Consider the following 26,312-nt stretch of genomic DNA (forward strand, 5'->3'; position numbering starts at 1 on the left):
AAGAAGAGAAGACTCTTCTTAGTTCTGCAACTGGGGTGAAAACTCTCCTCATCAAGGCTCTGATAAAGCCCTCATTGGTATGACTCCAAACTGTCCAGAGATAAACATGGAATTTATGGATATTAAACTCTTCAATTCACTATTACAACGTATGTGCAAAAAGGTAAAGTTGTCCTATTCTTTTTCCTGGTCTCTACCACAATGTCTGAACCTATCATTAATTCAATCCCAAAGCATTTACTGACTACTATTATGTTTCAACTACTGTGTTAGGTTGTTGTTACTTGTTATTTTTGAAAAGGACCATAACATTTGGGAGGTGATGTCATGACTTACAAGTAAATTGGATTTAAGTGAGACTGTATTAAGTTGACTATGCAAAGTCAATTTTTTCCTCCAGAACCATTTGGATCCAGTAACAAGATATAGATCTGGATGATGATTAGACGTGGCTCTTGATGCATTGGAAAGCTTTGGATTCTTTAAGGTAAGGTCTTTGATAAGTCTCAGTTTGACTGAGGTAATACCCATTCAGTTATTCAAGGTAGTTAATAACTGGTGTGTGTGGGGGGAGGAGAATGGATGCTTTTACCTAGTTTAAAAAAAAATCAAGGAGGGGAAGACCCTCAGGGTTTTTGATCAAAACAGAAGTTATTATTATTTCAAGCAGGGCCCTAACAGTGATCAAGTGGGGCTTAGCCTGGAGCCTATAGATGCCCGAGCAAGAACAAAAGTGGTTTAGGTTTAAGACGTCATCTTTAAGAAAGAAATTTAGCCTGTAAACCCAAGATATCTTTGGAAGTTTTAGCAATCAAAAGAAAAATGCATTACTTTGGGCAGAGCATCTGTTAGTAGGAGTACAATCTCTTATGAGGATAAAGAGTAGGGAGGAGGAGATATAGAGTGGAGAAAAAGAGAAAGGAGGGGAGGGAGAGAGGGAAGAAGAGAAAGAGAGGGGGAGGAAGAGAGGGAGAAAAAGAAAGAGAGTGGGAGAGGGAAAGAGAAAAAAGAGGGAAAGGGAGGGAGATAAGAAAAAAGAAAGAAGGAGAGAGAGAAGAGAAAGAGAGAGAGGGAGAGGAGGAGAGAAAGGGGATGAGAGAGAGAGAAAGAGAGAGAGAAAGAGAGAGAGAGAGAGAGAGAGAGAGAAGAAAGAGAGAGAAAGAGAGAGAGAGAAACAGAGAGAGAGAGAAAGAGAGAGACAGAGAGACAGAAAGAGAGACAGAGAGACAGAAAGAGAGAGAGACAGAAAGAGAGAGAGACAGAGAGACAGAGAGAGAGAGAGAGAGAGAGAGAGAGAGAGAGAGAGAGAGAGAGAGAGAGAGAGAGAGAGAGAGAGAAGGGAAAGGAGCAAAGGAGGGAGCTGTGCCTGATCAAGGTCCCCAGTGAGGCAACTCTACTCACTGAAGATTTGTCCTTAATTCTCAAACCACCATGACATTAGGGAAGTGATGCCATGACCTGCAAGTGAATTGGATTTAAGTTAGGGAGATCTGGGCAAGGTCACCTCCCTCACTTTCCCCTCCACGTTTGGGTCCAGTGACAAGATATAGATCATGATCACTAGATGTGGCTCTGGATGCAGTGGGAGGCCTTGGCCTTTTTAGGGTAAAGTCTTTGACAGGTCTCAATTTGACTGAGGTAAAGTCTCAGTGATTTGGGTTAGCTAAGAATTGAGGCAAAGAATGGACTCCTTTACCAAGTTTAAAAAAAACAAAACAAAACAAAACAAAACAAAACAAAACAAAAAAACACCCAACAATAATCAGGGAGGTGAAGACCCTCAGGGTTTTTGGTCAAAATGGAAACAATTGCTGTGTTAGATGCCCAAGATACAAAAAAAATAAAAAAGAGTATCTTTTTCAAAGAAGCCTAAAATGAGAGTGGGAAAGTGAGATGACTTATGGACATTAGTAAACACAAGAATACATATACACACAAAAGGCTGGAAGACCAGACCTTCTATTCATTATGTGTTCTCTCATTAAACTCATTACATATATGTGACAATTATAAACTTCAGATAGTTTAATGTTATAACTAGAGGACTCAGTATGGAATTATCGGGCTATGATGTCCTGATACCCATAAAGTATATAGGCAAAGACTGAAAGGATTATACATTTCTATTGCCTGTCCCTGTGTCAGGCAGTTCATGCTCGGAGCTTCTGACTGAATAAAACTCTAGCTGCAGTTGTTTCTGAGTCATTCTCCTGCTGCTTTTAATAGTTAATCTATGTCCTCTCACTTTCTGATTCCAAAAAACTCTCCCTACCCAAGTCTCACTGAAGCCTGGTCTCAATAACTTAAGAAGGTTTTTCCATCATCCTAACCATGCTGACTAGAATGACTATCTCCTATATCTGACATCCATTAGCTGTTTTCAATCAAATACATCTGTAGGCTATGTAATTTGACCTCTTGAACCCCAACTTTGGGGGGTTTTCTCCCCATAATGTTTTCCTCCCTTTTTTGCTAGGTGAATGTCTTTCATTAGTGGGGAAAACCTCTATTTATATTGCCATATAGTATCTATGGTTATGCTTTCTTTTTTGCCTGTTTGCTGAATCTTAAAATAATAAAGCTCTTGTTTGTATCAACTTGCCAAACTCCAATTTCATGTGAATTCCAGAAACAAGATCTTTGCTATAACCTGAGCCCAGGAGACCCAATAAAGCAATATGGAAAGAAAATTTGGAGAAAAGAACACCACCTGTATGTAAACCAGTAATTCAGTAATAAGCGTTTATTAAGAGTTTGCTCCATGTCCAGCTCTGTGCTAAGTGCTGAGGATACAAAGGCAAAACTGAATCAAGAAAGGTCTTAAAACTTATGATTTAAGGAAATCTTTAAATCCCAAGAAGTGGAGTTGAGGAAATAGTATATTCTCAGGTTAAAGAGTATTCTGTGCTAAGGCAGAGAGATGGGAGATGGAATATTGCCTTAAAATTATCAAGGTATAAATAATTTATTATCTATGATTTATCTATGATCAGATTATCTCATAATCTGATTATGAGAAGGGGAATAATATGCAAGGGAAAGGTAAGATGGAGTGAAGGGCAATAAATGCCAAGCATGAGGGATATGAACAGAACCGATTGTACCCAATAACAGCAAGATAATGTGATGATCAACTGTGATGGACTTGGTTCTCCTCAGCAATTGATGATTCAAGACAATTCCAATAGATTTGGGATAGAAAATGCCATCTTCATCCAGAGAGAGAACTGTGAAGATTGAATGTGAATCAAAGCATAGCATTTTCACCTTTTTTGTTTGTTTGCTTTTTTGTTCTCATGTTTTTCCCCCTTTTGTTCTGATTTTTTCTTATACAAATATGGAAATATGTTTAAAAGGATTGCACATCTTTAATCTATATCATATTTAACCTATATTTTCTCTTAGGGAGAAAAATTTGAAACACAGAGTCTCACAAAAAATGAATATTGAAAACTATTTTTACATGTATTTGGAAATATTAAACAAAAAACAAAAAAAATTGCCAATCATGAGACCACCATTTGTCCTAGAGGCAATAGGGAGCTCGTCTCTTCTAGATTTCTGAGAAAGGGTTAGACTTGGTTAGACTTGCACTTGAAGGATATTTCTTCAGCAACTGGAGGAAGGAATGGTAGCTTTTTGTTTGTTTGCTTATTCTTAACAAGGAAACCCTTCTGTCCAAGTCTATAGAAAAACATAAATGAAAGAAAGTTTACATGGGAGAATATATATACCAAACAATAGTGAATGAAGGAGCCCTTCTATTGTCTTCTTCTCTCTATGCCTCTTGCTCTGGAGAGAACACTTTATCATTTTTGACCTCAGGCCTCCATGGTCTTAAATGTTTTCAATCAGTTTCTCTTTCTGCCTGGTCAGCCACATCCAATTAAAAAAACAAAAAATCTCAGACCTATTAGCATTATCCTGTGATAACTGAATGTTAAATCATGTTAAGTCTTTTGAAGTCAAGGAAGATTCACCCCAGCTTTGTGTATGAGATATCACTTCCTTAACTCAAGAACTTCCTTAGCAAAAAGGCCAGGATCACTACATCACAGAGCACCTGGAGTGAGGAAAGAGGAAAAGTGGGGGGAGAAATAAAAAGTTATAAAGGATTTTGAATACCAATCACAAGATAGTATGTTTTGTGTTTATTTTAGGTCTATTTATTGATTTTCTAGTTCATAAAAAAATGTATATTCAGTTAATAAGGATGTGATTTTTCCTTTGAAGACTAGTTAAGTTGCATCCTAGAAATTGTGGCAAGTTGTTTCATTATAATTTTCTTTCATATTCATAGTTATTAAATATTTCTATGATTTGTTCTTTGACCCACTCATTAAGATTGCATTGTTAGATCTCCATGTGAATCTGAATTTTTTGTTTGTGGTCCCTAAAACAAGTCCTATTTTTATTGCATTATGAGCTGTGAAGGATATAGTAACTTTTTGACTTTTTACATTTGTTTGCATTATCTCTGTGCACTAGTACAGCATCAGTTTTTGTTAAAATTCTACATAGTACAAAGAAGCATGCACATAAAATAGGGGGAAAATGCCATATGCACAGAATTTTATGTGAAATTATTTATATGAACCATATATATATACATATATATATATGAAACCTATATATATGTGTATATATATATATACATATACATATGAAATGATAAATTCCATTTCAAGGAAGCCTATATAATAGATAGTGCACATTATGATCAGAGTTGTCATCTTTTCTTTGATTCCTTGTAGGTTTTCTTTTGTTCTCTGTTGTGAACTTTTTACTTTATTCTTCCTTCCCCCTTTCTTCAACCATGCTACAGTTAAGCACAGATATATTTATATATACTATAGACATATACTTATATACACAAACATATGTTATATATATACTCACATATACAGATAGATTCTATAATCATACACATATATACACGTATACATTAATATATATCTATGTAAGGTTGTACTATACTTGCTTGTCTTCTATATCTCTGAAGGAAGATAATTTTGTTTATTGGTTTCTCTTTATTATTTTTATCTGATTGTGCATTTCTTCCCCCTCTTTTCCCCCTTTCATTCAAGTAGATTCCCCCTTCCTTTCCTCTCCTTCACCATGTCCTGTTCATTAGGTTTTTTAATTTCATTTTTATTCCTCTTTTAAAAATGACAAAATATCTTTGTAAATTAAGACAACTCTGAGATACCACTACCTTTTAAAAATCCAATTCTTTGCATATTGTTCTAAATTCACCATCATTTCCTGTATCACAGCAATATTCCAATCTTAGTTGTTTTAAATAGTCTAAAACAACATTAATATATAGCATGTAGTTTCCTTATTTTTCTCTTTTTGTTGAATCTATTTTAACTTTAACTTTGTCTGAAATCAGTGATTACTACCTCCTACTTTTAAAAATAAGTTCTACTCTTGATCTCTTATTACTTCTTTGTTCCCTATCTATCAGTCCCTGCTGACTTCTCTACTTAATTTCTACCTGCAACCTTGCCTTGCTGTTACTTAACCTACCCATTCTCTAAGGATCTCTTACTTTTCCTCTGCTTCCACCATTTCCTTTTATCCTTTCCTTCCTTCTTTATCCCATTCCTATTAATCTACATATCTTTATATACCCCTCTTATTCTATTTCCTACCCTTCTTATTTTAAAAAAATTTAGACTTTTATATCTTTCTGATATATAGTTATTGTTCTGTCTTTAACCCATTCCCAATAAGAATAAGATTCCAGAACTACCATCCCTCCTCCTTCATCTAATTCCTGTGTCAGTTCTTGTTCTTGAACCCCATTCATATAATCTAATTACGCTTTTTTTTTTACCTTTTCATATAATCTAATTACGCTTTTTTTTTTACCTTTTCCTAGCATATCATACTCATCTCTACCCCAATCTGTCTTTTGAATTACCTATTTACTAATGACTGTCTTAGATATATGCTTACATTTTCACACATAAAGCACAAACAGTTTGTCCTTATTGAGTTCCTTGGAATTAATCTTTGATGTTTATCTGCTATTTCTCTTGGATCTTATATGTCAAATTTTCTATTAAGTTCAGGGTTTTTTTTTACTCTTTGTTCTTTAAGATTTTGCTTGACTTCTTTTTATTGCTTTTATCTGATTATGCATTTCTTCCACCTCTTTTTCCCCTTTCATGTAAGTAGTTTCTCCCTTCCTCTCCTCTTCTTCACCATGCCCTGTTCATTAGGTAAATTTCATTTTTCTTCCTCTTTTAAAAATTCATTTCCTTGCAAATTAAGACAATTTTGAGATACCACTACACCCCTCAAATTGGCTACAATGACAAGAAAAGATAATGATAAATGTTAGAGGGAATGTGGGAAAACCAGTACACAAATACATTGTTGTGAATTGTGAACTGATCCAACCATTCTGGAGAGCAATTTGGAATTAGGCCCAAAGGGCTATCAAACTGTGCATACCCTTTGATCCAGCAGTGTCCTACTAGGTCTGTATCTTCAAAAGAGCAAAAAAAAAAAAAAAAAAAAAAAAGGGAAAGGGACCCACAAGTGCAAAAATAGTTGTAGCAGCCCTTTTTGTAATAGCAAGGAACTGAAAACTGAGAGGATGCTTATAAATTGCGAAATGGCTGAATAAGTCATGGTAAATGAATGTTATGGAATATTATTGTTATATAAGAAACAATCAGCAGGATGATTTCAGAGAGGCCTAAGTGAAGTGAGTAGGACCAAGAGAACATTGCACATAGCAACAAGATGATTATTCAATGATTAATTCTGATGGATGCATCTCTTTTCAACAAGGAGGTCATTACAATGGACTTGTGATGGAGATCTATCTGAATCCAGAAAGAGGAGTATGGGGACTGAAAACGGACCACAACATAGTTTTTTTCACCTTTTTGTTGGTATTTTGCTGGCTTTTTATTTTCTTTCTCATTTTTTCCCTTTTTCATCTGATTTTTTTGTGCATCATGATAAATGTAGAAATATGTAGAGAATAACTGCTTATGTTTAACATATACTGGATTACTTGCTGTGTAGGGGAGGGGGTGGAGAAGGGGAGGGAGAAAAATTTGGAACACAAGATTTTGCAGGGATGTAGGTTGAAAACTATGTTTATACATATTTTGAAAATAAAAAGCTATTATTTTTAAATATATTTCTTTTACTATTTTTTTCATTAACTTCTTTTTCTCTAGGCCCTCATTCTCTGATTCTTGATATCTATAATCACCTAGTCTCTCACTTTTCTCTGTATTCTTCATTCAATCAAAACCTCCAATAGATCTATTCTAGGTTTTACCTTCTAAGAGTTTTCTTCTACTGCCCTACAGATCTTAGTCCATGCCTTCTCCTTTTCCACTGGGTCTCATTCTCAGAGGAATGCCTGTTATTGCAGGTTTCAGAGAGGACACTTCTCCATAATAGGGAATCAACAATCCAACCTTCCCACCCCACAGATTTATTCTCTCTTATTGACTTTTTTTATATTTGCAGAAATCTCCTCCAATAAGCAAAATTATCTACCTTCAGAGACACAGAAGACAAGCAAGTATAGTACAATTTTACATAGGTATATATGAATGTATATGTATATATATGTGTGTATGATTATAGAATCTATATCTCTCTATATATAAAGTGTATATATATTTGAGTGTATATATATATATATATATACATATATATATTTGAATTGCCAATCAATTATTCACTTATTTTTTGGAGTGAGATATGCTATTGCAAATTCCATTTAAAAAAGAAAGCTATCCATTATTTTTTCTATATTGCTCATATATTCTTTTCTCAAAATTTTCATTTATTTTTTGAATCTCTTAGAAAAATGTGTTGTAATTCCATGTCATCATAAAATTTCATAAATCCTCTGTCTTATCAAATATCCAATCATTTTTCTTTATTTTACAGGAATTATTCAGAGATATCTGAATTCATTTACTAGATCTAAAAGCTGTATTTCATTCTGTTTAAGGAAAATTAATTTTTTTTCTCTTTATTTGAATTTCTAGCACTCAGGTTAGCATCTGGCAAAGAGGGAACTCTAAATAAATCTCTATTTCCTGACTGACTGATGACTTGTTGGGCATTAGTTGAGTGAGGAATTGTATTTCTAGCAGACAGTTTCTTTTTTATTTGTTTGCTTGTTTTATACAGGATTTAGGCCTTTACTCATAAGATAGATGCCACAGAGGAATAGAGTTAAGAGACAAAACTGATTAAGGAACCAAATTGCTTCTTGTTTCTCCAGCTCCATGATAAGAACAGGGAGCATTTATTTTTCTCTGGAAGATTCTGGCTTCTGGCTTATTGTTTCTTCAAGTGTAAATAAGATTGATGGAGGAAGGTAAGATCTTGTTGGGCTGTAGGGGAACGGTTTTGGACTTCATTTTCTATTTAGAGACACTCTGTATATTATAGCTCCATAGAATGATGAAACAATTCTCCAAGTTAAACATCACTTCTAAACTGAAACTAAGGCCCCACCTCTATCTAGCTCCACCCCCATATTGAGACTATATGATAAAAACAGAAAGAGAGGAAAGAAAGAGTGAGATCCTTCTCACCCTGGGGACAACTGGATCCTAAATTTGCAAAAAGTGGAGCAGAAATACTAGGTGAGGACAGAAAGTCCAGTAATGGGACTGGCCATTTGGGATTACTCACAAATAGGGTAGGGATCTCTTTTTGGGTAATAGCTAGAGGGAGCAAGGAGGTAAGCATATTAACCATAATAAAAGAATAAGGAAAGAGAGGAAGGTAGAGGACTAAAGGGAATCTCTTCCCCGTCCAGTTACGTGGGGATCTCTTGTGAAAATGTTAGAAATTAGTAGTTTTACATACTTGCTAGAATAGGGAGAAGATTTTTCCTAGTATAGGTAAAATTTGAAAATTGCTCATTTGCTGCCCCTCCATTTTATCCATTATCACAAGCAACTTCACTTTTTACAAAAATTTATAGCTATATGTCATTAAAAATGGAATTTGTGCATTTGTTAAGAGAAGCATTAAAAAGTGTATTTTTGATATTCTTCTTTGATTTGCAATTTAGGCATTAGCTTGACTTGTTTTTTTCTTTATCTGAGGTTTATCCTTTGATAGTCCTTCTAGGATGCAAGGTAGGGTCAATATGATAGTGATTTCTTATGATGAGGGGATAAAGAGGAAGAGAAAAAGCTTTCTCTTTCCTTAAGCAACCCTGCCTTCATCCTCCAATCATTTCCAAATCCCAAACAAGACCAGATTTGATATGGTTAATAAAAGATTTGTAAAGCTAGGTCAATGGGATGGGGTTAGGGGTAAAGATCTGTAGTGAAGGGATAGAAAAGGGAAATATAAGTGGGACATGAGTGTAATAGAGTACAGATGAGATGAATTGGGGTAAATGGAAATAGAGATTTAGTTAAGAGGATTCAAGATATTAAAAAATGAAGAGCTGTTATCTCCCAGGGTAAGTCACAGATTGTCATTTTAAAATTTTGTTTATTTTATTTTAAATGTAAGAAATAAAATACATTTCCATATTATAGAAGAGTGAAAAAATATTACTGTACATGAAACTCCAAATCCAACTTTTCTATTCCTTTTAAGTATATAATAAAGATATTACATAATTATCTTTTTTCTCTTTGTTTTCTTTCCTCCACCTCCTCACCCTACAGATGACTGCCTCTTCTCTACATTGTTCCTGGTCATCCCAAGGGAAGATGTCTCATGCTGTGATGTGGACTTTCTTATTTCTCCTTTTCCTGGACCTGACTAACTTATCTCAAGCCCAAAATTTCTGGCATCGCCATGTAGACTATCCCAAGACCAAAGTCCCAGAAAAGAAACGTGACTACTGTAATATGATAATGCAGAAAAGAGAACTGAATAAGGGTAGATACTGCAAGCAATCGAACACCTTCATTCATGAGAGGTACAACAAAATCAGAAAAATCTGCAACTCATCAAAGTTTTGTGAAACTTCCACTGAGGAAGAGTGTCGTGAAAGCCCACTCTTAATGAAAGTGACATATTGCCTTACAAAATCATATGCCCAGACCCCTAATTGTGGATATAAGGCAAAGACAGATTTTGTAAGAATCAAAGTATTGTGTCTGAATGGAGAACCTTTAAGTCTTGTTAGCTAGACTTATGCTTTCCCCCAGTCTCCCACATGATAGCTCCACCTTTGTCAGAGACAAAGAATATAAACTGAATCAGAGAGAAAAGGCATAGAGACCCAATCACTTCTCCACTGAGATGTTGAAATGACATTCAGGTACAGGTCTGACTATGTCAGATCTTATCCTTGCCAAAATGCTTCTGGGATAAAATATAAACTCTTCTGTTCAACATTTAAAACTCTTCATTTTCTGGCTCCAGATTAACTTCCTCTTCACATAACTTCCCTTCTTATTTTAGTTCCATCCAAATTGGAGTTTATTTGTTCTTTTTTTAAGGCAATAGTCTGTCTTTCATCTTTATACCTTCATACTACATTGAAACTATCCTGCTTTTCAAGTTTCCTTGCTTTCTTAAAAACCTTCGATTTTTTTCTTCTGGTGCTACTGTTTCTCCCTCCAAGTTTACTTTTGCATTTTTAATGAAGTTTGGATCGGAGGAAAGCCCATAAGTTTTTTTGTGTTTTTTTTTTTTGGCAAAGCAATTGGGGTTAAGTGACTTTATTAGGGGTCACACAGCTAGTAAGTGTTAAGTGTCTGAGGCCAAATTTGAATTTATCAAGGCTAGTAGTGCTCTATCCACTGTGCCATTTAGCTGCTCCAACCCCAAAGACTTTTGAGTGTGCTACCTATAAATTTTTGTATTCAGTGACGTCTTTGTGTCTTTTCTCTCCCATAAAATGTTAGTTTCTTTATAACAGACTTTTTTGGTCTTGCTATTACTAGCACCCAACACAATGCCTGAAACTTAATAAGTGTTTAATAAATGCTTGGTTGATTGAATTACTTATTTTTTTTGTTATTTTTTAATTATAGCTTTTCATTTACAAGATATATTCATGGGTAATTTTTCAGCATTGATAATTGCAAAACCTTTTGTTCCAATTTTTCCCCTCCTTCCCCCCCCCCAGATGGCAGGTTGACCAATACATGTAAAATATGTTAAAGTATAAGTTAAATACAATATATGTATACATGTCCAAGCAGTTATTTTGCTGTACAAAAAGAATAGGACTTTGAGATAGCATACAATTAACCTGTGAAGGAAATCAAAAATGCAGGTGGACAAAAATAGAGGGATTGGGAATTCTATGTAGTGGTTCATAGTCATCTCCCAGAGTTCTTTCGCTGGGTGTAGCTGATTCAGTTCATTATTGCTCTATTGGAACTGATTTAGCTCATCTCATTGTTGAAGAGGGCCTCATCCATCAGAATTGATCATACAGTATTGTTGTTGAAGTATATAATGATCTCCTGGTCCTGCTCATTTCACTCAGCATTAGTTCATGCAAGTCTCTCCAGGCCTTTCTGAAATCATCCTGCTGGTCATTTCTTACAGAACAATAATATTCCATAACATTCATGTACCACAATTTATTCAGCCATTCTCCAATTGATGGGCATGCACTTAGTTTCCAATTTCTGGCCACTACAGAGGGCTGCCACAAACTTTCTTACACATACAGGTCCCTTTCCCTTCTTTAAGATCTTTTTGGGCTATAACACTGCTGGATCAAAGGGTATGCACAGTTTGATAACTTTTTGAGCATAGTTCCAAATCGCTCTCCAGAATGGCTGGATGTTGAATTACTTATTGATACAAACATTGAGGTGTGGTTGTATGGACTAGGAAAAAGGCACCTAGATGCCCATACATTCTGATGCTAAACTTAAGAGTTGAAGTCTTTGTAAGCAGAATATTCCTTTTGAAAAGTTAAGATCTGCCCTTCCCTGCTTTTCCCAGTTTCTGATGACATTTGTTTAAAACAAAAGTTTTTCTCTGGACATGTAAAGGGAACAAAAATTTTGTTGCAGTGACAACACTGTAAGATAAAGGCTTCCAGCATCCATTTGCTCCCTCAATTGTTTCTGAATCTCACTTTGTGGCTTATTAAAGTTTCAGTCATTTGCATGGTTCTGGAACAAGCTGACAGGGAAATGATGGGAGTTTAACAGAATTCAAATGTTTTTAGAGTCATGATTTGGAATTCCTGTGTCCTGGGCCCCTTTTTCAGGGGGTGAGGGTGGAGGGGGGGAATGGGAGTGGAGTGCTTCAACAAGTCTGTCCTAGCTAATTAAGGTCATTATGGGAGAAGACTGGTCTTTACTAAAATGCTAAGTTTCTTAACCTTGCAAGGAACCCTTTTACAGGCAGGTGAAACTAAGGACTCTTGCTTAGAATTTTTTTAAATAATAGAAGGAAATGTTAAATTCAGTTAAAGATGAATGAAAATAAAGATATATTTTTCCTTCCAAGTTAAGATGCTATGAAATGTATTTGTGGATCTCAGATCAAGAATCCTTGCTCCAGAGAATCTTTTCATATCCACAAATTATTTATTTCTTCCCCTGACCCTTCTCCAGTTCCTGGGCAAGGAGAGGAGCTAGAAATGATATGAAGTAGGGTATCCTGAAAAAGTGAGCTGGAGACCACCACAGATATTGGATTCTGAGTTTGACAGCTTAGATCAAAAGGGTCAATCTACTGAGTGAATGCCAATTAGGTGGTGCAAAAGATATAGTGTCAGCCCTGGAGTCAACCTGAAACACTGTGACCAGGAGCAAGTTCCTTAACCTGTGTTTACCTCAGTTCCTCATCTGTAAAATGAGTCAAAGAAGAAAATGACAAAGCACTCCAGTTTTTTTCCCAAGAAAACTCCAAATGAAATCACAGAGAGTCAAACATGACTAAAGTGACTCAATAATAGCAACATGTCAATAGAGAATCTTTATGGGGAGTACTTAGATATTCTACCACCATGTTGGAGGCTTGGGTCAAAAGTCATTCACATTATCCTCATTATAATCCTGTTCATTCTTACTTGTAAGTGGTATTGAAGAAGGGGAATTTTGGAGATTGATACACTTCCTGTTGTCCAGCAGAGGGGTATAGAAAAATATCTTAATAGTCATCTGATGGTCTGTTTTTTTTCCTTCTGTGCTTCTGGGTTTCTTTGTATGTGTAACCACACCAAAAAAAAAAAAAAAAAAAAAAAAAAAAAAAAAAGTTAAAAAGGCGTTGTTTAAGTACCCCCATCTTAAGTGTGTTGATCTAGTAAAAACATTCCCCTTGAGGAAGCAGCCTAGTAACAGATATCAGGTCCAGCAAATGGCAGCAACTTCTCAGCAAAGCCCCAGAAATGACAATGTTAGCATATGGCAGTAGCAGCTCCAAAGGAATGCTGTAAAGTTTGAATAAAGGAGCAGCAAGGCAAACCAGTTGCTTAGACATACATGCTTAACAGTGAGAGTTGACCATGTAGTCAGTCAGTCAGCAAGCATTTACTGTGTCAGTTATTGTGTAAGCACTGGAGATGCAAAGAAAAACAAAAGCATAGTATTTGCCATCAAGGAGTCCATATTTTAATGGGAACAATGATAAAATAGTAATGTGTGTGTGCATATATCTATCTATATCTATATCTATATAGATATAGATATAGATATATGTGCAGATAATTCTCATTTTAAATTCACATCATGTAAATTTAATTATGTGAATTTGATGATTATGTAAAGTATTTGGAAAGGGGTCAGCATTCCAAAAAACACCTGTTAACTTTACTGTGCTCTCTCTGTTCTCTCCTGCCCCTTGGTTCCATAATTTGTAACTTCCTATTTCTATACAAAAAAAAAAAAAAAAAGGAAAAAAAAGAAAAGAAAAAGAAAAAAAAATCTTTCAATTGAAAGTAGAAGAATGGACATGGCTCCTGTAGAGGCCACTGGATGGAGGCTTGGCTTGAGACCTCTACTACTGAGAGAGGAGAACTCTGGCCCTATACTGCTCATCCACACTCATGTCTGGTCCACACGACTATGTTCTGTCTATCTGTCTTTTGTGCTTGTCCCCAGGCCCTCCGTTCTCTCTTGCCCATGTCCAAATCCTGCACCTACATGTCTGCCTCCATATTTTCTTCTTCTTGGTTTCTGCCAAGCTCCTATATAGCTGGCTTCAGCCAGCATGCTCCAACTTCTTGCTCTCATTTCTCTGTCCCCAGCTCTCACATGTCCTTGAGTTGTGTGACAGCAAGCACATCCCCCCTGCCCTTATTCCTCCCTCCCTCTCTCCCTCCCTCCTTTCCTCACATTGGTCAAATTCATAAAACATAAAAATTCCTTTACATAGAGGAATTTTCCTCTATCTTCTATCCTGCTTAGAAAAAAGATGGTCCATGGAACAGTCTATTCACATAAATTGAGAACTGTTTCTTTGTGTGTATATATGTAGCTAAATTCTTTCATGGAAACCTTTTTGTGTATGTACACTTAACTCTAGCTCATCAGAAATTTAAAAAGGTTTCTCTTAACCGTGCAATAGATAAGATTTTGACCTTTAACTATCAGACATTCCAGAAGCAGGATTCTAAAGTCTCTCCATGGATTAGCATCAAGCAGAGAAAATCCTAGTATGCTTGAGGGACTGTTACTCCCTTAACCAGTACCTTTTCTCCTTTCCTCTCTTCTCTTCTTAGGAAAACTAAACATTCTTAAATTCTTCAATCAAAGTTTATAGTTTCAACAAGAATCCAGCTAAAAGTAAAAAGTAAAAAAAAAATCACAATTACTAGCTTATATATTAACACTCCACTCATAAGTATTTAGTAGGTGAAGATATATAGAAAATAATGCTTATTAGAGAGCAAAACAGCATCTTAGAAGAAAAAAAGTATCACCAAGTTCATATGCTAAATCTGATCTCGTTTTAAAGTAATGCTTTATTGAGAATCTTTTTAATATTACAAAAGTGCCATTTATAAATACATTTTACATATATATATATATATACAAATATAAACACACATGCATACATATATAAACATATATAACTTTCCCCTTTTTCTTTGACTTCTTTGGAACATATGTATAATAATAGTATTATTGAATCAAAGCATATATACAATTAGTAATTTTTTTTCTAATTCTCAGCTCTCCCAGTAGTGAAGTGTTTTTATTTTTACACAGTTCTACTGGAATTGGCCATTAATCCTTTGTCACATTTGTCCATCTGATGGATGTAAGTTGCAAACTCAGAATTGTTTCAAAATGCATTTTCCTTATTTTTTGGAACTGATCTGAAAAAATTATTTCCTATGATTGTTGGGACTTTATTTCTTCACTTCAAAACTTGTCATTTAATATACTTTAAGTATGTTTCTATCAGGGAATGGCTTTTTTCTATCTTTTGCATAAATCCCCTAGATATCATAGATATCAGACTTTCCATAAATTTTTTTGCTATAATTCTCTTGCTTTAGAGTTTCTCTCTAAACTCTAGCTGCACTGATTTTGGCTTTGCCTAAGGTTTTCAGTTCGTATAAAAAATGATTTTTAAAATTTTACCTTCTGTGGTTACTTCTATACCTCCTTTCTTTAAGAAAACTTCTAGCTGAAGTTGTGTAAGGTACTTCCTATCATTGTCTTCTGTGTGTGTGTATGAGACCTTTTTATATCTGGCCATATATTCATTTGGAGTTCATTGTGGTACATGGTGTAAAATGTTGCTCTAAACCTAAATTTGCCAAACAGTAAAACTGAATTCATTTGTAGGAGCATTCTTCAGATTTCTCTTGGAAATTACTTATTCCTAGGTTATCAAGATTTCAAATCACCTTGCTCTACTGATCTATACTCCACAGATTTTTGATACATCAACTGAGAAGGACTGTTAATGAATAGGCAGGGATAGCAGCAGCACAAAACATCAGCTGACAGATTGACATCAAAGGAAAAGACTAAAGTCATCTTTAACAATGTACTTCAGAACAGCAGAAGTATTCCAATTTAAAATCAGTTTAGATTATGGGCACAAGTAACCATGAACAGCTACCTCAAGAAGCATTCATAAAATCCCTTTATTGCAGCAGAGAAAGATCATTAATACTATAAAGAGACACATTTGATGAGTGCTTAGGGATCTGGAATGTTTAAGATAATGAACTATAGGAAAGTTAACAGCTTGCTTTGGTATTTGGTATTTGACCTCTGCAAGTTCTCTACATTCATGAGAGTATAGGACACAATTTAAAATAATAATTATAATAATAAGTGCTTATAAATATGATTCTGGTCCATCAACAATAGGAAGCTAAGTCATGTTTTGTATTTACTGTTTAATAAAAAAGTAATATATATAAAACATTTAACATTTGTAAATCTGTGCTAATAAGAGAGCCTGAAATATATAAATAAAACATGTAATATATATAATGTGTAATATATGTATACATGTATACATACATGTATACATATATATTTTTAAACGAAAGCCTTTATGATTTTACAAAATTTACAGAATTTTGTATTTCTGAACAATAATTCAGAATGGTGTCTAGATTTAGAGAGTACTTCTGCTGAAAAAGAACAACCAGAATTTAAAAATTTAACTCTAAAACTTGTCCTAGCATTAGGACCTATTAAGGGACCACCTAGTTCATTTTCTTATGGCTAACTTTGGAAAAATGTATTCCAAATTTTGTTTATCTGCCTAGACTCAGTCTAATTTTTAGGTATCAGTTTTGAATTAAGTGCATAATCTGTCTCTTATTTCCCTGTGACAATCACCAAGGAATCATCAGTTTCAGTCTATAGTATATCTGGAGAGGAGAAATTATGTTAAGCGTAACCTAACTCAGGGTTGGAATTTAGGAAGAAGCCTAGAATATTAGAACTTAAAGTACTAAAAGATTTCCACAAAAAAAGAGTCTAGATCAACAGATCTTGGGATCTGATAATAATAATAATAATATATTAACTTTTGTGTATAGAGTATTTTAAGATATGTAATTTCTTTATAGTAAAGTTATGAGAGTAATTATGCAAGTATATTTATTTCACATGTGAAGAAATGGTCAGAGAGAATATTGTAGCCAAGGACTCTGAGGTCAAGAGGTCTCAAAGAAAATGAGAAGAGTAAGGGGTTGAATTGGAGCTGTGATGGTTCTTGTTTGAGAGAGGAATTTCTGTTATTTCTAATTGAAACCTCCCTCCATCATTTTCTCTGTTGTTTGGAAAGTATTTGATTTTTTTCTTCATGAAATGAATGTAAAAGAGGAAAAAATAGAAGAAGCAAAACTAGTTGAGGAAATAAGGAGCCCTATTTCCAATTTCTTATTTTTTTTTTTAACTGCATCATGCTGTTGTGGTTCAGAAATTAGGAGAATTTTATTTCTGCCAAAAAGACTGGATTCTGACTTTTTTTGTCCCACGTGTGGATGGAGGGTGGGTGGCTAGTGATGTTGGGATGAAGAGAAACTGGGCTTGAATTTAATTTTCAATTTAGAAAAACCTCTACATTTTAGAGCCCCAAATAATAATGAGATGTACATTATTCCTAAACTGAAACTATGGCCACACCTCTATTCAGCTCCACCCACATAGTGAAACTATATGATAAGGAGCACATTCAGAAGGAAGAGAGACCAAGGCTCCTTTCCAGCTCTGGAGCCTATTGGATCCTAAATCAACAGGAGGCAGAACCGTGGTGCTGGGTGAGGACAGAAAGTCCAAAATGGGTTTGGCAATTTGAGATTATCCACAAAAGCTGTGAGGGGGGGAGGTTACCAAAGGGAGTGGATGAGGAGTGGAGTGTGGGTGGGTGAGGAGTGAAGAAGCAAGAGTGAGTCAATAGAATGAATGTAATTACTGTAACAAAAGGATAAAGAAAGGGGGAAAGGAGGGGAGGAAGCTGTAGTATTATTCTATAATAGAAGGCTTAAGGAGATTCTCTCAATCCCTTATTACATGAGGAACTTGATTCCTGTGGGTATTAGGAACTGATAGTTTTACATATATGTTAGATTTCTTTTCCTAAAGTCAGGGTTTCTAAATGACATCTTTATACCCCAGGCAAAATTTGAAAGTTGTTCATCCATCCCACCATCTACAATATGCCAGTGTCCAATATCACATGAAAAGTCAAGTTAGTCTTTTCACAAAATTAACAGCAACATGCCATGAAGAGTGGAATGTGTATTTATAAAATTTAGCATTAACCTTATTCTCTGAATATTGCAGCTTAAGCAGCAGCTTGAATTGTCTATGTTTGGTTTTAAAATATTAATAATAGTTTATAAAAGCTAACATTTATATAGTGCTTTACTATTATTACCCACATTTGAACCTCACAACAACCCTAAAAGGTAGGTGTTTTTTATGCTTCCTCATAGTTACAGAAGAAACTAAGACAAGTAGAATTTGTTACTTGCCCCAGAATCACACAGCAAATAAGGCGTCTGTGTCCAGATTTGAATTTAGGACTTCCTGACTCCAGGCATAAATATCTATACATTTATGATAGTCTTTTTTGGGTGCAGTGCTAAGATTAATATGATAGTAATCTCTATGGGGTAGTAATGTAAAACAATAGAGATGAGATAAAACCATAGTGAGGAGTGGAGATAGAGTGGAGAGTTTCAGCCATGAAGGATATGCATCTGGCATCCCACAGTTAAGTTGCATTGTCACTTTCTACTTCTTTCCATTGTTCCTGTGCAGGTCAAGACCAGATGGCTAATGTTGTGAGGTGGATTTTTTTCTTGTTCTTCCTCCTGGACCTGACTAATTTCTCCCAGGCTCTGGACTTCTGGACATACCATGTGGACTACCCCAAGACCAAAGTCGAAGGATTATCACATGAGTACTGTAATGTGATGATGAGGCAGAGAAGGATGGTTGTACCTGGTCGCTGTGTACATTTTAACACCTTCATCCACGAATCAAACAGCACCATCCTAAACATCTGTGCTAATCCTGAGCCTTGTCTTAGTACCATTTGGACAAAATGTAATAAAAGCCCCCGTACACTTAAGGTGACATATTGCTTCACAAAATCTTATGCCCGGCCCCCTAATTGTCAATACAAGGCAAAAGCCAATTTTTCAATTATCAAGGTAATTTGTGTGAAGGGAGTTCCTGTTTACATGTTCCAAGCCTAAGCCTTCCATATGGTCATCCCCATCTCTGTCAACTTTTCCTCTGGTTTTACTCTTTTTTTCCTCCTAGATATCTGGAAGACCTCATTGTTCCAGGTTTCAACCACCTGCTTGAATTTTTTATCTTCCCCCTTATTCCGATAAAATATAATCTTCTTAAAGGAAGGAATTCCTCTTCTTTTGTTTTTTAAATCTTCAGAGCTTGGCTGCTAGGTGATGCAGTGGATAGAGTACAAGGCCCCAAGATGGGAAGGAATAAATCTAAGTTCAATTTGACCTCAGACTCTTATTAGCTATATGATCCTGGGCAAGTCACTTAACCCTGTTTACCTCAGTTCTTCTGTAAAAGAATCTGGAGATGGAAATGGCAACCCACTCCAGTATCCCTGCCAAGAAAACCTAAATGAAGTTACAGAGAATCAGTTGAAATTTTTAAAATTACTTAACCTTTAGGGCTTACCATATAGTAAGCATAAATAAATAAATGATAAATGTTTAATTAATTGATTCTTTATCTAGCTAATTTTAATGGCGTCATAGTTATTAGAATAGAGTGTTAGAATTAAAGACTTCAAAACAGCTCAATCTTACTGCCTTTCATATTTTATTGAGGGGGGTCTTCCTACCCCACCAATTCTGAGAGCGTTCAGTGTGATTTTTTTTAAGGGGGGTAATGTCTTTCAACTTTTATTTTTATTTTCAGTTCCAAATGTTCTCCCTCACTCTACATTCTCTTTCACCCACTGAAAAGGTGAGAAATATGAAACTCATTTTACATATGAAATCATGCAAAACATATTTCCATATTAGCCAGGTTCAATCATTTGTAAGAGCTCTTGGCATTTAATTTCTCCCCTTATTTTCTCTTGTCTCCTCAAAAATAGATAGAGTCATGGAGTAAGGGGCAAAAAGATGTTGATATGATAATCTATTCTGGAAGGGCTTTTACTTTAGAGATGTTGTGTACCCCAGGTATTTTGGATATTGGTTTCTTTTCCTCAAAATTTCACTTTCAGTAAATTTAGTTGTCCTGATTCAACTTTCCATTCACTTCCTCTCCTCTTGTCATGGAATGAAAAATAACTCTACAACAGATACAGAAAGATGTCCTTAAGGGGGAAACAGGACATGTCATCTCATCCCTAAGACCTGAATAACCTTCCTTGATTTAGATTATGGAAACATTCAATTGTCAAAAAAATTCTTTTCAATTGCCATGTTGCAAAAAGAAAAAGAAAAAAAAAGTAAAAAATAACATGCTTCAATCTGTACTCAAAGTTCATCAGTTTTTTTCTCTGGAGGGGAATAGCATTTTTCATTATGAGACCTTTGGAACTGAGTTGAATCATTTTGTTGCTCAAAGTAGCTAAGTCACAGTTGATCACTGTTAGAATATTGTTGTTGAATTATCATATAATGAATGAATTGTATGAATTCATGTCCAGTATTCTGTTTATGCTCACTCCATAAATGATATTTCTAAATCATATTTCTGACCCTTGCTCAAAAAATGTTCAGCAGTTCCCTATTGCCTCTGGATAAAATATGAACTCTTCTGTTTGAGATTTAAAGCCCGTCACTATCTATCTTCTGCTCATTTTCCCCTTATTTATTCATCTGTAAAATAACCGGGAGAAGGAAATGGCAAATGATTCCAGTGTCTTTGCCAAGAAAACCCCAAATGAGGTCACAAAGAGTTGGACATGACTGAAACCACTGATTGATTGAGGTAGAAAACAGAAATTGACAAAGACCCATTTGATACTCATTTGTCCTATTAGTAAGCTTGAGTTATTTTCATTAAATTTTATGCTGGTCTCTGGACAATTGGTCATGCCAAAGGGATATACATTAAAGGCTTATTGAACTATCTCCCCATGCAAGTTTAATAACAGCCTTCTGTTGCTTGTCCTAGTCTTTGTTTAAAATACAAAAGAAATGTTTTGTGTGTTTGATCATGCAAGGAGCAGAGGAATGAGTTCTAGTTTCTAGTTGTATATTGTAGTGGTTATAGCTGTCCCTTTATGCTTATTGAAACTTTAAAGTCATTTACATGACTGAAATAAGGTAACAGTGGAATGATAAAACCTTAAAATAATTCAGATTTCTTAAAATTATAATTTAGAATTCTTGCATTCTGGGAAACTAGTGGAGTGGTAGTAACCCTAACTAATACCATTTTAGGAGAGAGGCAATCCTTCAAAAAGTGAGCAGAAAAAATGGCTTAGTGGGAAAATACCTTTTCCTAGGAAGTCAGGGAGGTTTGTATTCCATCTATGATCCATAAGGAACTATCACATGTTTATGGTGATTACAGAAAGAGAAAAGGATGATCCTTTTTTCCTGGTGAGAACTATTATGTTATTTTATTTAAAAGTCCATAAAAATAACTTCATAAAGAAAATCTTATAAAGCAAAGCATCTTAAACTGAGGGTTGTAATCCTATGTGGGGGATTGCAAAATAATGATTTTTATCAGTAAATATTTGATTTGTATACTTATTATATATTTATATACCTATATACTTGGGGTCACATGAACATTTCTTGGGTAAAAAGGGATAAAGAGTGAAAAAAGTTTAAGATTTACTATAAAAAGCATGCAAGAAACTGAAAGATTGTTTCTTATCAATGCCAGAGGAAAATAAATCTCCTTCAAATAGGAAGGAAATAAGAAGAAAATGCTTTCTTTTGAGAATTGTTTCAACTATAATGTTTTAAGGGAAAAAAAACCTCATAAAGAAAATAAAGAAGAATCAACTTGTTATAATGGGAGTCTGAGGTTAATGGTATATGACATTGAATGCATTCAAAATATCATAAATAATTAAGTATCCTTACATTTGTTATTGATTCTTTTTCTTAAAATATATATTTAACAATTTTAATATTTAAGTATAGTAAAAATGAAAGTATTACCAAGAAAGGAGCTAAATTAATGAAAATTATTATAAGTTTATTAATAAATCACATCATACTATAAAATTATTATAGAGCTAGAAGAGTATGATAGAAAATTATAGCAATGAATTAAGCAAAAAGCTAAGATTGATTAATCTACACATGACTATGGTTAGACTCCATTTTACTTTACCTCCACTTAATGCATAAAAATAACACTTTTCTCAACCTGCTACATGCAATTATCTACACTTAAGAGACTGAGGCGTAAAACTGTCAAAACACAAAGCAATTTGTAGAAAAACTAAAACAACACTTCGTATTTCATATCAGTTCTACACCGCTCAAACAATTCCTTTTAGGTCCTAGTTTCCAGAAAGGGGATTATCCTCCTAAGAGTAGTCATTTTCTCCCAGAAGTAGAAATGATCAATTAAGGATCCAAGACTTTCCTGAATGGGGGAAAAAAAAAAAATAGTTTCCAAGGCTGGAAACCAGTCCATCTCAGAATTACTGGTTGGTCAACTGTAATTAGGCTAATAAACATAAAAAAGAAAAGGCAGCTAGGACTTGGAGATCCAGTCTTAGTCCAGGAAAAGACATACACGTTAGCTTCCATGTTAACTAGCTGACAGTTAGCTAGGTGGTATTAGGTCTGTTTCAGAAAGACTTCCTGCATTCAAATCTAGTTTCAGACACTTATTAGCTATGTGACCACCAGCAAGTTACTTGACCCTATTTATCTCAGATCCTTATCTACAAAATAAATTAGAGAAGAAAATGGCAAATCCCTCCAGTATCTCTGCCAAGACAAGCCTAAATCAAGATTTGAAAATTTAGACATAACTAAATATGACTGAACAAAGTTCACAGCCAATAGGCCACTGAGGTAGAGGACTAACCATTTCCTCTCTTCTAAGTGAAGTGAACAGGACCATGAAAACAATGTACATTGTAACAAGATTATCATATGGACTTAACTGTTTTCAACAACAAGGTGATTCAAGGCAATTCCAAAAGACTTGTGATGGAAAGGGCCATCTGTATCCAGAGAAGGGATTATGAGGACTGAATATGGATCAAAGCATAGTATTTTTGTTGTTGTTCATTTGCTTATTTTTTTTCTCACTTTTTTTCCTTTTTGATCTGATTTTTCTTGTGCAGCATGACAAATATAGAAATATCTTTAGAAAAATTGTACTTGTTTAATCTAAATTGGATTTGCTTGCTGATGAGGAAGGGAGAGAGGGAGAAAATTTTGAAATACAAGTTTTCTCAAAGATGAATGTTGAAAACTTTTTATATGTATTTCAAAAAATAAAATGCTGTTACAAGAAAGGAAATATTTCATTCTCCAGAAATATACCATTCCATTTCTTTTGCTTTCACCTTTAGGTCAGAAATCATGACATTTTGGAATTACATAGGTATCTCACATGTAGCATTGGTACCTTTTTGGTGAAGCTAGCAGCCAAGTAACAAGCATTTATTTAGTACTTACTATGTGCCAGGCATTGTTCTAAGCACTAGAAGTACAGAGTAAAGATAGTTTCTACTCTTAAGTAATTTATATTTTAATGGGGGTGGTGGTGGTAGTACATAACACAAACAAGAAAGCTGAAAAGGTGGTGGTGGAGAAAGATAGAAAAGGAACCCATGTGGGGGATAAGGTATCAAAAGTAAAGAATTAGAAACAGAATGGAAAGGGAAGGAAATGAATGGTAGCTAGCCTAGGTCCTGTCACCAAAATGGAGGTCCCTGGAGGAAATCACCAAAGGGAGGAGGCTGAAAGAAAAGAGATTCCTAAGTGAGAAGACTTAAGGCACAAAAGGACATTCTAGATGTGATATGGAGAAAGGTCTTGTAGATCAGGAAAAGTGTCACAGAAAGACAAAGTTCTTAGTTTTCAAAAAATGATCTTGAAAATCTTAACTAATTAGAACCTGTTTTTTAGAACTATATTTCAAAAATCATAAATGAAAATGACAAAATAATTAATTGTCCCAGTTTTGTTTTTGTTTTTGTTTTTCATGTCCAATGACAGAACAAATAAATAGGGAAGAAAAAAATCTAGTCCCCAATATCTTGCGAAGTATAAGCAATCAAAATGTATATTCTTTTGGGCAGAGCACCCACATGTAAGGGAATAACTCTCTACATGTACAAAAGTAGAAGGGGGGTGGATCTTTGACTTACTGTAAAACTATATGAGCAATTTTATAAGAATTTAGCAGGGATGCAAAAGCAGAGCATTCCTAAGGTCAAGAAAAGGCTTTCTTTTTGGAGGGGCAAGTTTCACACCTGTTATGTTGATGTGGGCAAAAGTTATATCTTGAGCCAAAGAATGGTCTGATAAAGAATAGGATCATCATTTGGCATGAAGAGAGTAGTAATAACAGATAGAAATGAGAAATAACTGAGTCATACTCTGTTACCCTATTTAGGGTTTTCTAGGCAAAGATACTTGTCTTCTATTCAAAGAAAATTGATTATCTTTTTGATTAAATGAAACCAAGGACTTCAGAATAATACAGTCAAAATATTTTCTCCTAAGACTTATAACACAATTGAGATATTGGTGCATATATTTCCATTAGATATTGTAGACTGTTCTCGTTCTTGTCACATCATTCTGTATCAGTTTATGTAAATCTTCCCAGAGTTCTTTGAATACCTCTCTACAAGATTTAATTATCTATTCATCATTTGATTGACATCAGCTTTGTTAAAATGTTTTTGCTACATCAAAAAGTGCTGCTGTATTTTTTTTTTTGACATAAGTATTCTTTCCCTTTGTTTTTCATAGCTTTATGATAAGGTGTTATGTTAGAATTCTTACAAGGTGCTAAGTCACTGGAATGGATATAATTAATTTAGCATGGTACTTAACAATTCTCTAGTTCAGTAATGTATTTACTAGAATTCCATGAGATTCACACTTTTAAGAGAGCATACTTTTAAGGAGCTCCCACAAACCCAGGGAGTACCCACAAGCCTACTCTCTAAGAGGAGGAGTCTGATTCATTCCCACATCTACCTTTGCGCTGGCTGGAGACAGTGGAGAAGACTAGAGGCTGGAAACTGGAGGACTAACCTTTGGATTTGAAGACATTCGTTTAAGAGCTCTAGGGAGTCAAGAAGAGAGATAGGCCTCTACTAAAGCTAACTAGGCCCCAGGAAAAGATTCAGGGTTTTGAAGGACACAATATAGGATCTGGACTTTAACTCCTGGCTGCATTTTGGGATTATTGAACTGAATTGAAAAGAAGGCTGCCTCCAGAAGCTCCCCAAGAAACCTGCTCACAGAGAAGATTATATTTTAGAGAAAGAGAACATTACAGTGTTACCATTATGCTAAAATGTGAGTAAATTTTTGTGACTTTGGGGGATATAATTATAAATTGTTTTCCATGTTGGTTAGACCAATTCACAGTATCAGCAACAATATATTAGTGTGCCTGTTTTCACATAGCTCTTCTAATGGATGTGAGAGTGGGATGGGGTAAATCTCAGAGTTACTTAATTTATACTTCTCTAATTATTATTTGCAACATGTTTTCATATGTTTTGATATTTCATCTTCAGTCATATCCTTTGATCATTTATCTATAAGGGAATTGCATTTGTTATTATGTATTCATATCAAATCCCTACACATTTTTGATTTAGTTGTTTCATTTATATCCAATTCTACATGGCCTCTTTCAGTGGTTTTCTTGGCAAAGATACTGAAGTATCTTTCTTCTCCAGCTAATTTTTCAGATGAAGAAACTGAGGCAAAGAGGATTTGTCCAGAATCATACAGACAGTATCTAAAGCCAGATTTTAACTTGAGTCTTCCTGATTCCAAGCCCAGTGCTCTATCTACTCTACTATCTCTATATATTTTGGATAATAGACCTTTTATCAGTGGAATTTGCTACAAAAATTTCTATATTTAACCATGACTCTTCCAATATTGATTTTTGGGTTGTTTTGGTGAAAAAAGTTTTTCAATTTTGTGTAAGCATCAAAACTGTCTATTTTATCTTTTAAGACCATCTCTATTCTTTGCTTTGTCAAGCTATCTCTCCCGTTCAGATTAGTGAAACGTTTTTCTTTTTCTCTAATTTATTGATGATATGACTTTTCATATTTATGTCATGCATCTATTTGGAACATGATGAATTGTTAATCTAACCCTAATTTCTATCAGGCTACTTATTTTTCTCAGGAATTTTATTGTCTAGTGAATCTTTGTGCCAGTAATCAGGATATTTGATTTTAAAGTACACACTGCTACTATATTTGTTTCT

The 26,312-nt window shown here is 34.7% G+C and overlaps 2 long non-coding RNA genes across 3 annotated transcripts; both read left to right on the plus strand.

The window, feature by feature from the left end:
* The first annotated feature begins 417 nt into the window (after positions 1 to 417).
* Positions 418 to 10,970, plus strand: LOC141555850 (uncharacterized). Of its 2 annotated transcripts, XR_012486356.1 has the most exons (4): positions 473 to 487; positions 2,630 to 2,712; positions 8,273 to 8,639; positions 9,684 to 10,970. It is a non-coding gene; the product is annotated as an uncharacterized LOC141555850 (long non-coding RNA). The 2 variants fall into 2 exon arrangements; XR_012486357.1 differs by lacking the exon at positions 2,630 to 2,712 and having other exon boundaries at positions 418 to 487.
* Positions 10,971 to 17,564: 6,594 nt separating this feature from the next.
* Positions 17,565 to 19,620, plus strand: LOC141555851 (uncharacterized). Its single transcript, XR_012486358.1, has 2 exons — positions 17,565 to 17,674; positions 18,681 to 19,620. It is a non-coding gene; the product is annotated as an uncharacterized LOC141555851 (long non-coding RNA).
* The last annotated feature ends 6,692 nt before the right edge of the window (positions 19,621 to 26,312 follow it).

This window comes from Sminthopsis crassicaudata, chromosome 2 (assembly GCF_048593235.1).
Source record: "Sminthopsis crassicaudata isolate SCR6 chromosome 2, ASM4859323v1, whole genome shotgun sequence".
In the NCBI taxonomy this organism is placed as follows: Eukaryota; Metazoa; Chordata; class Mammalia; order Dasyuromorphia; family Dasyuridae; genus Sminthopsis; species Sminthopsis crassicaudata.